The following is a 6694-nucleotide window of genomic DNA, read 5'->3' on the forward strand; positions in this document are numbered from 1 at the left end:
GCTTTTTTGTTATGTACCTCTAAAAGATGATGTTGTCCACCTAGAAGGTATCATGTCTCTTCCTGAGTTGCTACATACAGCCTAGCAATTTACAGAAACGCATTAGGGTCTAAATTGCTGCGACAAGGGCAAACGCTCATGTCACTGCTGAAAAGACAGTAATCTCCAGGAGAGAAGAACCAAGACCAGTAATAGTGTTTCCCTGGTCCTAGTAGAAATTGTCTGCTAATGGGAATCAGAATTCTGAGTGCTGAAACCCTAGCCAAGGACCACTTTCTGCAGAAATGAGAAAAGGAAATTTTTCTGCTAATTTACATTAATATATATAAGTATGCATCTGTACATAAACAAGCATGGGCTAATACATCAGCTAAGGATCACCAGCATTACCTTTTATTCTTTTTTTTTTTTTTTTTAACAGTTGTTGTTTCTTTTCGTTTAAGTCATAAGAGGATTTTGGAAGAGCATCTTTCCGTATTAAAAAAAAAAGGCAATATATAACTGAATGAACACTCAGAAAAGAAAGACAATGTAACCATTCACTTTCACATTTTGATCTCTACAGACATAATCATGCTTCATAGCTACCTCTATCAGGTGCCCATGTGCCAGTCTTCAATGAGAAACATTGGTTATCTGTGCATTAAAACATCTGGTTTCAGAGACCATAATTTGACTCTGAAAAAGATCAAATGTCATCAATATCCATTGTTCTTATTTTTCCCAGTTAAACTTAAACCACACTGGGCCAAAATAGTAACTAACATGCAAAACAATGTTACCCTAAATGCTTTCTAAATCCCTGCATAACTATAAACTCTGTCTAGTTGTCTGGCAATACAGATAAAAGCATAGATGTATAACCGTTGACTAGCACAGATAAAGTTCATCCCCACAATTGCATACCGATTTTGTCGTCTCATATTACACCCTGTCACTCCTTTTGCATGCTAAGTTTATTTAGTCTTTTGTATATTTGTCAATTTTAGCATTTTATTTCTAATTTGACTGATGACTTGCAGAGCAGATCTGTTTCTTTGTAGGTTTGTTCATGGCCCACTCAAGGGGAATCCCAATTTTATTCAGGTCTGTAGAGCCTCCTTCAAAAATTTATGCTTAAAAAATATTAATATGAGGCAAAGCCAAGATATCAGGTACGGGATATTAATGCTGGTATGCAAAATTCAGCCTTTGCTTCCAGACACGTACTTTTAATTTGGCATCTGTTCGTAATTTTAACAGACTTCAGGCCAGATATTAGAAGAATCCTCCAAATTCATAAAACTCTGAATTTATTCATCACATTTCCTGATGAGGCAAGTGGAAAAAATAACAAAACCTAAATCCCAAACTTCTTGCTTTTCAGATATGCCTGGATATTTTTAGGGAAGTAACTATGTGATTTGTGTTGCCTGAGATAATGGGTAACTGCATGGCATGAATCAAGAGCTCCCTCCCAGCCCTGTATTCACAGCTGCTTTTCACGCCATGATGCAGCATCCATTTTGCAATTTCTGATTCTCCTACAATGACTGTCGCAAGACATTTTGTTACTCATATGTGCTAAAGAAACTCCATAATTAAATAGGTATCAAACCCACGAGGGCAGGTCAAGTAAGGCCAAGGAATTCCAATGAGTTCAGACACTTTTCAGTCTCAGAAGAAAAATAACCTTTATTCATCCACTACTAAGTGGCTAGATAGATTACACTCTCCATATATCCATCATACATTTTTTTGTAGGCATGTTTGGCATTTCTGTTTATATACACATATATTCTATACATACATACACATTATCTTCTTCATCACAGTCATCTTTTCCACTTTCCCTCTACTTTCATTAATTAGGATGATAAGACATATCTTATCAGAGACCCTACCATCCAGAAGGACAAATTTACTTCTATGATAAGCCAGCCTTTTCCAGGGAATTTAGCCCAATTGTCACAGGAGCTGGATGAGACAAGCAACTGACAAGGTGCTTATGAGATGTTTCAGTTTTAGACTGGTTGTACAACTTTGGGCAAATTAGCAGCAACACCATTTGCTTTATTTGCTAGGGTTTTGCAGGACTGTATTGAAGAACGCTGCAGTTTTAGGCATGTTGCAATGAGTACATTTGATTGGCAGTTTCAGCAAAGAGGCTGAAGTTTGAACAAGCAGAAGGTGAACTGCACCAACCTCTGTCACTGATTCTTCCAAAATGGAGCTGAAGACAATGTTTTGACAAGGCAATGTCAGGAATCTTGCAGTGCTGCTGCGGGTGTTGTTTGTTCAGTGTCTAGATAAAAGATATTAGATTCTTGCGGTGTCACTCTGACACATTTCAGAAACACAAAAATGGCTTGTAAGAACGACCCATAAAGCTATCAAATGTGAAGGCAAAATTAAATCTACATCTCATGAAGGTTAGTAATTATCATTTCTCAAACATTGCTAGCTGGTTTAAATAAAATGTTCTTGAGGATTTGTGATCTATGGTGCATTGTACTGAAATAACTTTACATCAAAGCCTGACACTGGCTTTTCACCAAATTATATCTTTGCTACATGATGTATGTTCATGGACAGTCTCTTAAATTGTGAGGTTAAAAACAAAACTCTTGCTTGCAGACCTAGCTCTGCCCTTTATTTCTCTATCCTTCAGGCTGTATCATTTATCAGCCATTTATTCAAAAAGCTCCAAAACAGCAAGTATCTGAATTAAATAGAATTTCCCAAATTCAAATATCCCATCTAAATGTTGGACTACCCTTTATGACACAATAAGTACATTGGGAAATCTTATATTCTTTCTTTCATAGTGAGAATGAAACGACTCAAAATAGAACATCCATACCCCAGTGTAAGAAATGGCCAATTTCTTGTGCAGAGAACCTCTAGTAGATAAAAATTCCTAAAAGACTCTATCTTATACCCCTCTAAGAGAAAAAACTATCAGGTGTTCACTCTTTGATGTCATGCAGGTAGATGGTCCAGGTTTAGATGATGAAAAGACTTATTTCGGAAATTACTCCAAACAAGCATCCAGACCACACAGAATGTTATAGCAGATTTTTTTTCCACAGGTTGAAAATGGTTGTACCAAAAGCTTGCAATGCGTTGTATAAGGACCTATTAATTTCATGAAGTATGAAATTACTGAAATGTTACATGTGGGATCTGGGATTTTATTTAACTGATTTAGTCTTTAGACATAAGTATGTAATACTTGGTGTTTCCTCCTGTGGAAAGATTGAAAGTGTGTTATTTGTGCCTCTGAAGTGGAGACTGTATTTAATCCTTAAAACTGAGTGCATGTAGTCAGTGTTTGTACCACACATTGTGATCTGGTTTATGTTTCATTCTTTAATTAAATTTTTGAAAGTATGCTAAGGCTTCTCTCTACCTTTGCATACTAATTTACAATTCTGTTAGGACATTGTGAATGACTGACCACTTTAGAATATCAGATTATTCCCCTACTCCCAGCTTCAAGTAAGGTTTTTTTCTTGAATAAAAATAATTTTTAAAAAAAGGTTTATCCACTACTGCCTTTGAAAATAACTTTATAAATAACTTGCAGTAACAGAATCAATGTAAAAAGTTTCTGGTTTCCAGGCCTATGTGCACTAGATCATACTCTAAATCTTTCTAGATATTATTACATCTGAACTTTTCTCCAATGTACAAGGTGAAGCCCAGCTCACTCTGAACCTTCTGTCTGTTCTATCAGCAGTATATATAAATTATCAAAGGCATATGAGTTTCCACCAAAACACATGAAAAATGAATGAGTGAAAAGATACATAGTCACTAATAAGAAATGTGAACTTAAATGATAACTTTTTTCTGTCTTCTCTCCTTTTTCTCAAAGAAGGATTAATGCCCTAGCTAAAATTGAAGTTAAGAAGACTCTTAATTTTGAATTCCTAGGGGAAAAAGTCTCAACCTCTAGCACTGAAGAAATGCCTCTTTCTGGGACAATAAGCTCAAAAAAGATGGGGCATGGGAAATTAGGTAAAAGCTTTTAATTCTTCTAGCTAATCTTCATCATAAAAAAATGGAAATGGCCCGTGAATGAAACAAAGCCTATGTATCTCCAACTCCATGCAGTAGGAGACTGCTATGAACTGGAACATGTAACACTCACAGGCAAATCCCTAAGACTATATCAGAAGAAGTAAGCATAGATCTAGACATTCTTCTAATGTGTTTTCTCGAGTTGCTAAATCTTAATTTAAAGATGCAATCATAATACAAAAGGAATTATCTAATAAATGTAAGACGCAAAACAGACCGATACCAATATTCTATTGGAACCTTAAGGACTCACCTGTTGCACTTCAGCAAGTGCTGGCAGCTGTAAGTACCCACATAAAGGAAATAATGATTTATTTTCAATGACATATCTTCACCAAAAGTATACAGGAAAAGTAGCAACATTTGAGATCAAATTAAACATTTTGCCATCATTTCTAGAAGTAACAGCAGTCTCTGCTTCCCTTGCAGAGAAATTCTAGTGTAGAGATTCAAGCCTTTGTCATCTGTTCTGTCAAAAAACATCTGCAAGAAAGCAAACCTGACTAAATTTTATGAGATTTTCATCAAATAAAACTAAGTGGTATATTGAAATCTATTAGTATCTTGGAAGACAAGTACCATTCCCTGGACAGAAACTTTGAGCTATTGAACAAAAGCTTTGAGAAATCAATTCTAAAACGAAAAGCCATAGTTCTTTTCCACCAAATATCAAAGAAGGCGGTTTAGACTTTTTTTTTTAGGGTACACATATGCTCAAGGAAGCATACCAGTTCATGGAAAACTACCACAATAAACCTTGTATTTTTAAATCTTTGAATGAATACCTAGTCAAAAGACCTTGCTGAAAATGTAAAATAAGTTGAGTTTGTAGGCAGAAGAAGGAGAAGTCATCTATCCACGATCAGTCTTCTAAAAGAAAAAATGTTTAGTCCAAGCCTATGCAGCCACTGATCTGTGAGACATTTGCAGCAAATCTCATTTTAATATAAGTTTCTATGACAGGAAAAAATGAATTGCCCTCTGGAGATACACGTCTTCCTAAATTCTCTGTAAAAAAGAGCTTAGATGACTAAATTACATAAGGTACCTTAGCTTTCAGGTAGCAAATAACAAGACTCATCCTCACCTCAGATGCCCAGCAGGAATGAGATTGCCTTAATCAACTCTTTCCTTCAACTAAACGAGTTCTAAATACAGTTGTGATTCTGAAAATCTTTATTAGAACGCTGATTATTATTATCTAAGGACATTAAATGGAAATTAAATTGATGTGAAATACAAATGTGAAATACAGGTTACAAATTTTTATGCTTTTCCAAGGTTTAGAGACTAAATAAAAAGCATAACCTTAACTGCATCAATACAGCTATTTTTCCAGTGTGTTTATTCCAACCAACAACCACCGCAGCTATATCAACCCCATGGCAGGAATGAACTGGCAATAGGACTTTGGATTGGTTATAGTCATAGGGCCATGATTACACCAGGCAAAGAAAAAAAATCTTAGACAGCAGAAAGTATCATAGGCTGGCCTTTCATCTAATAATTACTATTACTACAAACTTACTTTGGCAGGAGCACATGTAAATTCAGCTTTCTGCCACTAGCTGTAAACTTCAAAAACAATAAAATCATTTCCCAGGGATATTAATGGAGATGGTCTGGACCTAAAAGGAAAGGTTGGTGCTTTTTAGATCTTTGCTAATGAAATCAATGAACAAAGCCGTAACGTCTAATGGATTAAATATTACATTAGCAGTCCATTTCCAAAGGATTGATGAGTTCCTTGTTTGTTTCAGATGATATTTAAAACTGACAAGTAAGATTGACTAGCAATCTGAAGATCTGAATGTCTCTGATTTTGTTTACCAAAATACCGTATGAAAAGCACCAACCACACCACAACCAACAACAACAACAAAACAGCAGTGAGAAAAGGCCTTTGTTGGTAAAGCTCTGGTTGAAGGCAAGACTGCAGAGTAATGTTGCCTCAGGATATGACCCAGTATCACAGATGCTTTATACAAAGGCTAATGAGCCTGTTATCGGTACTGAAAACATTATTTGCCAGTGGCAAAACTAACAGTAACTCTATATTACCACTAATTTGCTGGCTATTTTTCTTCATTCACTAGCTCATAAATTCCAACAATGTTCCTTCTAGGGAAATATCAATTGCTATGGAAAAGGCATGTAAATATGTCATAAGTCTAAGTGCTTTTGTGACAAGATTAATAATATTCACAATTCACATATATCACTGAAGATACGAAAATTAAACTTTTCTAAAATATCGAGTCAAGGAAATGTGTTTGCTTGGATTTAGAAATGAACAGTAAAGAGGACTAAATGGCAATAAACAATCCAAGACTGTCGTAATATCTTCAAGTGATTTCTAGTTTAGTTGCTTGAGAGGAAGAAAAGCTAATGGCTTGCCAACTTGTAAACACGAAGTTTTCCTGAAAGTACTGCTATACAAATATCCTCTAATAATGCTCAAAGGGTAAATAAAATATTTATTTCTGTGGGATGTATTTTTGTCAACAATTATTGTCTTTATTGATGTAGAAACCCTCTTAAAAATGAATATAAAAGTTAATGGCAGGAAGTTTTTACTATATCGAACAATTGTTATTTTACTATGAAGGAATAGAAGTGAGCAAAGGAA

This window comes from Rissa tridactyla, chromosome 1 (genome assembly GCF_028500815.1).
Source record: "Rissa tridactyla isolate bRisTri1 chromosome 1, bRisTri1.patW.cur.20221130, whole genome shotgun sequence".
In the NCBI taxonomy this organism is placed as follows: domain Eukaryota; kingdom Metazoa; phylum Chordata; class Aves; order Charadriiformes; family Laridae; genus Rissa; species Rissa tridactyla.